The following is an 11402-nucleotide window of genomic DNA, read 5'->3' as shown; positions in this document are numbered from 1 at the left end:
ACCTAAATAGAATGAGACAAAGGGGAAAAAAGAGAAAAGGAATCATCATCAGATCATAGGGGTCTTGGGAACAGAACCACAATCTCCAGACTCACAGGTTAATTCCTCAAACGCAGTAGTACCTCTAGCTGATGATAGTATTTGGAAGAATCCAGTACAGTATGAGTTTGCCCTGCTCTTTGCCCTGCTTTCAAGTGGGTCTCTTTGGGCAGGCCAGAGGAATTAAAAATGGAGATATACTAAGAGGGGAAAAAAAAAAAAAAAAAAAGAAAGAAAAGAAAGATGAGTGTATCAAAACAGTAATCTTCTGCACAAAGAGACCATTTCCATGGTTATTAGACTTCATTGCTCATGAGGTTTTTGAATAAGCTCCTTACCAATATTCCTTTATTCCCAATAAACTTTTCTCTGCAACTTGTGTTCAGTCACAAACTGGAATTTTTGGTAAAAGAGTAGCATGATAATACTAGGCTAAGTGCTTATCCATGGGAAAAGCTACTTTAGGAAATGGGATTTTTCTACTATGTCAGTGAATATAGGGACACATTCAATATTAGGTGTTCTGAAACCTAATGTAGAGGGCAGAGCATCCTTGCAATTATAGTCTCACCAATAGCAGAATCAGAATTATTATCTCTTTGTGGTTAAATAAATCTTTTTTTTTTTTCATATAATGTGAACAATTTGGTATTTCTCTACTTTGGGTTAGCTGTGTGTCTTAGAATTGTTGCCAAGTAATGAGATACTGGCATTTGCAAGAGTGGTTGGGTATCTGGCAAAGGGCATATGTTTGAAGAATTTGATGCAGCTTTAACTTGCAGCTGCTGCTTATACAATCATTCTGCTGTGTTTGTAAGTCTCTGATGTATGCAAAAGGCTGATTATAGTTTGGCACAGCTCCTGGTGGCTTAACCAGGGGGACAATTCCGTTAATCTTACCTGGCAGTGAAGTTGCCAGTGAACCACAATATCTGAGTCTTAGCAACAGTGGTTTGTACTCAGCATCCAATTATGGGATGAGGGAATACTAATTGACTACCAGCTGTCAGAGCAAATGGGCAAGACAAAGTTATTAACTTTCTACCTTAACTCTCAAAAATGGAATAGAACAGATACAGGTAAAAGATGCTGTATTTGGAAAATAAGAAAACAATATACAATGGCCTTCCTTGATTGACCAAGAGAAGATTACAAATTTACTTTATCGGAGAACACATTTTGCAGGCATTAAGTATAACTTGGGTAGACCAATAAGCAAAATGCAGAAATCCTTTACTTTTTATTAAATATGTAGAAGTAATAGTACTTTATTTTTACTTGTAGTTTGAATATATTGGTTTTATACAGATGCTCAAATTCTGAGAAAACCATTTAATGTCAGTAACTAAATGAAAACAGTATATACCACCATCAATTTGCAAAATGATTTGCTGTAGCGTGTACTCATTTTCTTTCCATTACCATTCATGTCCATCATCTCAGTACCTTAAGTATGTGTATAGCATGACACTTCTATAGGCATGTCAATTTACACACTTAAAACTTTTATTTTATGTTTTCTTTTAAACATCATCACAGATTATTTTCTGAAGGAGTCATTTTGGTTGATATCAAGTTGTGTCTCCTTATATTATATTGCCTCATGGAAATTTTAGAACTGTTGGCCAACTTTGCGTATGCCTTTTCCTTGATAAACCAACAACTGTGTGTCTTCTATCATAGAGTAAGCCAAACAGTTGCTTCCTAGAGTTGTAGTCCTGCCACAGAAAGTCAACCCACTAAGTAAGAACAGAGTTTTGAATGTTACAGCTTCCACCAAAACCCAAACCAAAAAATAATGCAGCTAACTGGTAAAATCAGTGAAAATATAAAGTAAATTTAATAAGGCAAACTATCTTGATTTGATCCAAAACTAACATGTTACAGTCTCAATGGGTATTTGTATAGGAACTGATGATAAAATTTTGTAAAGTAAAACAGAAAGGGCTGAACTGAACTTTTTCAATTAAAAGTTTGATTTAAAGAAAAAATACCATTAAAGATACCTTTTTTTCTTTAAAAAATCCTAACAAGTTACAGACTATTCTACCTTGTTTGATGAAAATAAATATTTAAAGAGGACACATAAATATGAGCTGCTATTAAAGGCAGACAGTGATATGCCTATTCTGTCCATAAACAAATCACAAATGGTCTAGGTGCTGATTTGTGTTTATGACACAAATAGGAAAAAGGAAAATCTAATAGCAGAAGAAAAAAACGGGATATCAAGCAAATATTTGGTAAAATATATTATACTGTGTGAAAAGACTAAAATACAATTCAATATTTTTACTTGTCAGTATATGCAGCAGACAATCATGTCCTGCAGTGGACAAGCTTTTCTAGATACTTGCACAGCTATGCAAAACCAAGTAGCATATGTAATCCTCATTAAAAAGATGTCACCAGTCTGTTGGCTAGATACCTGGGAGTCTTAGGAACCTAGAGACAGCCAACTGCAGAGCAAAATTCAGCTCTTTTTTCCAAGTGTTCACAGGCAATTTATTCTGATTCCCTTTTATGTTTTTTTTAGTGCTTTCTTTGAGGCAGTTAATGCTTCTTTTGACTTTAGCGCTTCTTCTTCTTCCATAGTTCTTATCCTTCTGCAGTCCTTTTCTTCTAGCTTGTTTAGAAGGTATTGCATCCTGCAATAACAGCTACCCTTTTCATTGTTTGTTCTAAGTCATAGGCTGATAGGCTAACTATTACTTATACTAACTACAGTTTGCTTGGCTTTCTATATCAAAGAGATGACACAAAGAAGGAACTGGATGGCTTTCATAATTACCAACCTAAAAACTGAATGCATAAGAAGAATGCATATTATTGAAGCTGGAAACAGAAATTATTCCAAAATCTGGGATCAGAAAATTCTGAATGGAAGAAATGATTGGATTCATGTCAGTTATCAAACTAAATCTGAACCTGGACTTACATCTAGTAAAAAAAAGCCATGCTTTCCTTTATACCTCTACATTATTTGTTACAGCACTGAGAACTTAGTAGTTGAAGAGAATGTATTTTAGACTTGGCCAGCCTCTAAATAGCAAATGATGAATCAGAGCCAGGAAAACAGCTGATCTATCCATTAAGCTGTTAATGTTCCTATTTTCTTCTTGCTAATATGGTTAATATTTTCTTAGTCATAATTTGTAAAATAGAGTTCTATGAGCCTCAGGGTCCGGCTAACATATAGTATAATCCTTCCATTGAGCACAGAGTTTGGCCAGCTGAGAGGTAATGCAGTAAACGTTTATAATTTTTTTCTTGCTCAAATTTGTGTGAAATATGGATGAGTTTGGATCTCAGCCAGCCATGTAGAATGGTAGACTAACTTCCCTGGAGTTCTACGATTTTAGGAACAACTGTTCCAGTTTCCTTGCTATGTACCTAGAAAATAATTACTTTATTTGGATTTTCATTTTGATTCCCTTTCATCTCAAGTTGATTCTTGAGGTACTGGTTGTCCATTTTGTGAGAGGTAAGATGATGATGAAGAAAATGAATTAGGAAACAGGAAGTAGAAGTAGGAAAGTCATAAAGAACAGTTAAATAAACATTGATTAAACTACTTACATATTGCCAAATTATTCATGTAAGCAAATGTAGCTTTATTTTCAAAGAGCATAAGTATTCCTAGTTTTGTCATCAACTTTCTTAAGTGTTTCAGAATTCTGAAAATCAGATTGTATTTAGTTCCTTAAATGTAGACTTTAATATAGATATTTGGACAAAGCCTGCAAAACAGATCTTATAAGAGCTCACTGGTCTCTATTTCTGGTCCTTCCATTTAACATTCCTTTTAATGCCATACTGCTTACATTTTTACTCCTATGGACACAAATTGTACATAACTGGGGCCAGGGCTGGATTAATTCCACATATCTTTAGGAAACTGACTGAAGTGCCTAAATGAAGATCATAGTTCTGTATTAAACTAGAAGAGATAAAAGCTTCCTTTCCCTCGCCCCTGTATTGATAACAGAGAGTTTAAACAGGACAAATCCAGGACGAAGAACCAAATGCCAGTTAGTCTAATTGGGTTTATTCTTCCCCTTTCTTCTTCCCAGTTATACCTAAGCTGAATAATATTGTCAGTGTGTGCTACTGTCAATAGCTGAGAAATCTGTGGGTGCAGTTCTGAGCTGTTGAACCTGTATCATTCACACATGAGTATCTTTTCTCTAACAATATATAAGGCTGCAATTGGGATAGGACATTTTAATAACTGAAAAAAAAATAAAAAAAATGTTTACATCATTTACGTAAACATCAGAATCTTATTTTCAAAGGTGTTTTGATTTCATGTAGCACTGTGAATCTTCAGGGCCTGTGCAAATTAGACTTCAAATCACTATTTTTTTTAGTGATTCAATAGCACACATAACTCACAACGCTAAGTCACAAAAGAGAATATTTTTCTCATAAACAATACAGAGATTCACGAAAAAACAAAAGCTGCTTCTATAGCTTTCTTCAAAAAAGACCTCTATGCTGTATCTTTGAACTCTCTCTTCTTTCCTATATCACAAAGCAGAAGCTGAGAAAGACAAATATTTTTTCCCATTCCTTCTTGCCTGAACACTGAAGATCTTTCTTTCATCTACAAGAATTAGAACTTATTCAGTCTTTTACATTTACTTAACTAAGAAACTAAACTGCCTTGAAATCGGTGATATCACATGCAAACAGCAGAAATAAATTTTATCTCTCAGAACTGTGTGGATAACACACATTTTGATGCAAACAAGAAAAAAATTCAATCAGTATCTATTTTTTCTAATACAGGATTGTCATTACATTTAAATAAGGAATAAAAGAAATGAAAGAGGAATCGTAATAGTCAAGTTGTTTTCTATAAGCACTATTCATAGGTAATTATTGGATAAATTTAAACCTTATTTCTCCATGCAAAGCATTGTATGATATTTCATTAATATATATTGCACAGATTACATTATTACAAAATCTTTCTTGTGTTGAAAGAAGGTCATATAAAAAAGCCTTCCTTACAATGGATGGCTGTGCAAAAGACACTAACACAGAAGTCCTTATTATAAATTATAGTTCCAATTTTATGCTGAATTTTAAAATGATATTAGACTATTCAGTATCTTGAATACAACATCATGAGACGTTCAGCTGCTTTCTGGGTAAATTCTCCAGTTATGCAGTGTTACCATTAGTCTTCTGGGGGAAGGGAAAAAAAAAAAGGTTTTGGCACTGTATGAACATGTTAAAAACCAACCTCTGTGAAAGCAGGGTGAACATAATTGTACCATCATCTGTCTCCATTCTTTATTATAGTGTCTTTCAAAACTTTGTGAACTCTGTATGATAAATATCTCTACACTTCCCCATGTCATACTTAAGAACATACAGTACTTAAACTCAGTATCATATGATAAAAACACTACTTTTGTGTGTTGTAGCACAATCCTCACATTATTTCAAACAATTTAAAATGGATAAAAGAACCTCAGATAGTCAAAATAATATCAGGACAAAAGGCATGGAGAGCAAGGAAGGGAAGAGACACAAAACTGATGGCTAAGCATACCATTATGGCTATACACTACCCTTAAAGGAGAGTCAGACCTACATAAGATCTACAGATTGACAGCTAGACAGACCTACATTGTCAGAAACCTTTCCTCAATCCTTGGCCTGGAAGCTGGGTTTCTTATTAAAACTGATGCATTTGGCATCAGACTTAAGGTTAATCACTTATTGGTGATTAACAGGCTGCATATTACATTCTTGTATCTAAAAGCCCTAAAGCTGATGGATCTGGTTTGAGTTCCTTAGGATGTTTACAGATCCCAATCAAATGCTTCCCTCTTTGGGAACCTCCCTCTTTGGGAGGAAGAGGAAAGGAGAGGGAGAAGAGTAGTTTATGATGTTTTCTTCTTACATTATTGTTGTGAGAAACTGGATAGTAGCCATGTAAAGAGCAGTTTCCATATGTATGTAGATATGTAGATATGTACATAGATATGTAACTAATGATGCATAAAGTGTGACACATTTGGCCTGATCTACTAATATGAAGCCAGGACAGAGAGGAGAGATGTGCTTGTTTCTACAGGCAATTCACAATTACCTTATCTCATGGTACATAAAGGCATGATATATCTTGCCTTAATCATACAAACTTGAAGATTCCTGCTTTATCCCATGGCAGCAATCTAATTTAGTGATAGCATTTTTTAGTAGCGAACAAAAGACTTTTTTCTGATAAGCTAGTAGATTCTTCTCCAGGTATAACTACACAGTAGAAGGGTGGTTGTTGAGCCAACAATCTGCTTGGTGCTGATCACTGTGACTGTATAGAGTGTCACTCTGAATGAGGTGGCTACTGACTGTTCCAGAGATTTATAACTCTACTATGTTAATTAACTGTAGCATGAAATTTGGCCTAAAATGTATTCACCTGCAAGTAAATTTGTTTTAACATTTTCAGTATAAAATCATTTTGTTCACTTTAAAACCTCAGCAGGATATTAAATGTAAGTGCTGCATCATTTAGGTACCTTTTTATGTTCTTTTAATTCATACTTCTCATTAAAAAAAGGAATTTTGCTCACTATTACTCCATAATGTCAGCTACCTCTGGCTATCTAAAATTTGAAGGGAGAAAAAATTTGAAACACATAGCTGTAAAAATGTGCATCAGACTATTTTATACATGAATAATCATCAGAATACTTAATACATATATATGTAGTATGTCTGTGTGATACAGTTAAAACATATTTATCTCTGTTATTATTTAGTGTAAACTGCTAGGTACTGTAAAACCTAGCAGTAAAAGTACAGTCCTAATATGCCTGTAAGGAATTTTAGCTTTATACTTTCATGGTCGGGGGGATAACTGTCATAGCCAAGTGCTGAACAGGTATAAAGCTATTCTACTATTACAGTACAGATACGGTCAGCAAGGACAATGTGCTCAGTTCCCAGTATGTGCTCAGTCCAGCAATATATGCTTTGATCCCAGATGGACTCCAGAGGATATATGGAGCTAGAAGAAGGAGGAGAAACTTCTTTGCAGGGAACTGTCTTTTGAAAATAAAGGAATGATGTCATCTAATGGTATTGTCAAAATGGAAAAATAATCAAGTCTGAACTAGGAAACTTTGGCAAACATATAGAAATGCAAAGGACATAAATTGATGCTCTTGGGTAGCCAGGGTATCTTATTCAAACTGTGAGGTGTATAATTGCATCCTAAATTGAAGTGAAGAAGTAATCCTTCAGTACAACATGAATTCTGCAGTCTTTCAATGGGAGGACAGAGACTAACTACACTTTGTCTAAGGGCACATCATCTATTCTCAAAAAGAAAGTAAAGCCGAGGTCATTGTGGGAAAAAATAACAAAATATCAAAAAAAAAAAAAAAAAAAAAAAAAAAAAAAAACCCACAGCGATAATCTTTTTCCCATGCAACTTTCCAAGAAAGTTACCATTATACAAAAAGTGGCCAAGTTATAAATCCTTATTTGTTCTTCCCAGGCTGCCAATTCAGAAAAATTTACTGAAGTGATATGAATCATTATTTTGCATGTTTCACTGAATTTACTCTAAGGCATTGGCTAGTATTTGTACTCTACATCTTTGGTAGATGTATACCTGCCTATAGGCCTGCATACATGGGTCTGCCCACCAAATCCAGCTATAGGAATTTCCACCATCCCTGCAGCTTGTTTCTGGCATGTATTTCCTTTTTCATGCCAGGGATGCCTCCCTGAATATCCTCTTCTCCTGTCCAATTTTCCCAGATTTATCAGGCTCAAACCAAATGGAGGTGACACTGACAAAACAAAATCCAGCATAAATCAAACCTTCAGTTTCTGTTCTAAAAGTAAAGCTTGGTCCTTATGACCCTTCTCAACAAATCTTGGCATGTATTATCTCTCTTCTCCCAGCTCTCTTCTTCATATTCCCCCTACCAGAGGACTTGTCACATGTCCAGCAGTCTTTGACATTGTATCTGAGAGCTTAGAAAAATGAACTTTTGTTCATTGCAGTGAAACACCAATTCCCAGGACTAGCAATTCAGTTCTTCACTGACCCTGCCAAGCTACAGTCCTGGAATTAGCTGTTTTCATAGCACCTGGTGCAGTTACACCTTTAGGCCACACTTTTCAAAAGACTGGAGGTGAAATGAAAGGGTGTTTTGATGAACTATAGTGATAAGTATTTTAGTAGACAGTGGAGGATTATCTGAAATACTCTCAGTTCTAAGGAGGTTTAAACTATTTCTTCTGTCCTCCAACCAGAACTTCCCCATTCCTGCAAATTTGGAAGCACAACTTGATTACATTAACAATGAGAAACCTTCTGAGTCCTTCAGCCGGTGATCAGTGGTGAGAGGAAATGCAGCAGAAACTATTTCATCCAAGGAAAAGGAGCTAATAAAAGCCATCTTTAAATAAAAGAGGTAATAAAAAACTTTTTTCTGTCTAGCAAGGGAGGAACAATAATCGTTTTCCCCTGGGCTTAAAACATATATATACATATATATATATATATATAAAGATATATATAAAAACTATTTGCCATAAAAATATTAGAGAAGAAACAAGCAGCTAGTGTAGTAAGATAAAATTCAACAAAGCGTATAGAATGGATAGAGCAAGGTAAAAGGGGACATTAGCACCATGAGAGTCTCAGTACAGCTGTTTCTGAGCTTTGGTTGGCACTGTCAGGAAGCCAGAACTGTGTGCAGTGAGCCAGAGCAGAAAGCCGAGTCCAGCATCAAGAGAGGCTTATATTTATGGGTTGTTGTCTCAAAACTAACAAATAGCTACTTTTCTAAGACATAGGGTGGTCAGGAGTTCTGTATGAACTAGTCTACCATTGAACTTTTTGTGGTTTGCACTTCTCCAAGTCCATGGAGTTTTGCACTCAAAAAACTTACACCAGCAAAAAAAAGACAAACCAAAAATACGGACCCAGAAATTTACTTTTGCCTGATTAAAATCTTGAGATAGTGTAGAAAGGTCTAATAATACCCATAAAGGTGTTACACAAGAAAGCTTACCAACACCACCCCTTTCTCCCCGGTGTTGTGGTGAGTGTCGGCCCCGTGGTCCTGCTGGGAGGAGCAGGGGGGCCACGGCGGGGAGCCACCTCTCAGGCCCCTGGGGGCTCAGGACTCTTGGGGCTCCTCCTGCTCCTAAGAGCTTCTGCTCCCACCCCAGCTGTTTTGTGGGATGGCAGGTGCTGCACCTGCCCCATTCCACTCAACACAGGGAGGGTGGGGTCTGCCCCACCTTGGCCCCCAGCCGTAGGGGCTTCTTGTGGGGCAGTCAGATAGGTCCTCTCTATACCTCAGCTGCATTATGGCAACCAGAGAGACCCCGATAATAATAGGAATTGCCAGGGACTCACGGGAATGACACTGAGAGTCAACAGAAACCCGTTAATTCCCATGGATTTAGTACCAATTGCTGCACTGCCCTGCTTACAGGCAACACATCTAGAAAACAGAAGTGTCTTGTCAGTCCACCTGGCTGTGATGGTCACCAAGAAATAAGAGAATTCATAATAGGATCCAACCCAACACAAAAATACTGCTTCCATTGCTGCAGATCTGTTTGAAAAACAAAAAATAGCAACCAAAACCAGAAGGGTTTTCGAAATAAAAGGTTAGGGAAACATACGTGTTCCTTAACACGTGCAAGAAGCTACTGTGATCTCTTATGTCTTTACATGTACCTTCAAGTACGTTGGACCAAGAGCTGTCGAAAAAATGGGCATAACCACATGAAAGTGTCCTAATCTAATTTGCACTAGAGACATTGTAGGTGTCAATCTACAAAATGCTATACTAACTCTCCTTTAACATTCAGGGTTCTTTTATTGTACATGATCTTTATCAAGGAAAGGGTTTATTCAACACACACTTTTATAAAAACTATTTAGTTTACTATGCTGTACATCTCTTTCCAGTGCTGATCCTCTTCAATTTTAAGTAGAGAGTATAACACTGATCGCACTGTACTCTTCAAGATCCTGAAAAGAATGGGAGTGTCAACGTGTCCCATCATGACAAGGAATAGCAAACAATGTAGTTGCATGTATTGTACTCTGAGCTTGATTTATTCCGAGTAGTACGGCAGTGCCAGTTGGGAGATTGTACATACAGCTTATTTTCTACTGGTATCACTGCTGGTAATGCAGAAGCAATTTTGTTGTAGCTTAGGAAAAAGTAGAACTGTGTGAGTGCCTAGGAATGGCTAAGATTCAAATGAAATCCACTGGGCCTTGAGAAATTTTCCTACAAAAAGAGTAACTGATCTCAGAAACAGAAGGCTCTGGAAGTAATTCACACACATCTCTCCAACACACAAGAGCATGTGGTTGCATGAGAATAATAGGTAGAGAGTAGATTTTGTTATTTGTCCAATCTAGACCTAGTTTCTACTCCGAGGTGATCTAGTATTAGTCATTCTGATTCTTGCATCAGTCCTTACAAACTCTGACTGATTGAGGTCGTAGCTCTGAAAAAGATTTCCAATCTGGGTTTAAAAGATTCCATGCTAACTCTCTACATTTTAATTAAATTGATATAATAGCTAATCATCCAAAATGTTTAAAAACACGTGTCTTAGTTCCAGTTCAATTTTGTTTCTAACCTGTTTTCTGCCACTAGATTTCGTTATACTTGTCTGCTAGATTAAGAAGCCTTTTAGCATCAGAGATCCCCCTCTTTTGAAGATGCTTACATTCTTGTGATTAAATCTCTTAAACTTTTCTTCAATAAGCTAAACAGATTGAGCTCTCTAAGTCCTTCATGTGTCTGCTAGACATGTTCATATGATCCACCTAGGCATTATTTCAGACTTACACCAGCATTTGTATCAAAGTGACTGGAACAATGCTGAATCCAACAGAACAATTTCTTCATTTTTCATAGAATCACAGAATCAGTAATGTTGGAAGGGATCTCTGGAGATCATCTAGTCCAACCTCCCTGCTCAAGCAGGGTCACCTAGAGCGTGTTAGTCAGGATTGCATCCAGGCAGGCCTTGAAGATCTCCAGACAAGGAGACTCTACAACCTCTCTGGGCAACTCTGTCACTCTCACAGGGAAGAAATTCCCCCTCACGGTCAGGCGGAACTTCCTGTGCTTCAATTTCTGCCCATTGCTTCTTGTCCTGTCACATGGGACAACTGAAAAGAGTTTGTCTCCGTCCCTTGACACCCTCCCTTCACATACTTGTAAACATTGATAAGATCCCCCCTCAAGTCTCATCTTCCCCAGGCTAAACAGGCCCAGCTCTCGCAGCTGTTCCTCATAGGGCAGGTGCTCCAGCCCTCTGATCATCTTCGTAGCCCTACGCTGGACTCT

Source organism: Rhea pennata, chromosome 1, assembly GCF_028389875.1.
Source record: "Rhea pennata isolate bPtePen1 chromosome 1, bPtePen1.pri, whole genome shotgun sequence".
In the NCBI taxonomy this organism is placed as follows: domain Eukaryota; kingdom Metazoa; phylum Chordata; class Aves; order Rheiformes; family Rheidae; genus Rhea; species Rhea pennata.
This window is presented reverse-complemented; position numbering follows the sequence as displayed.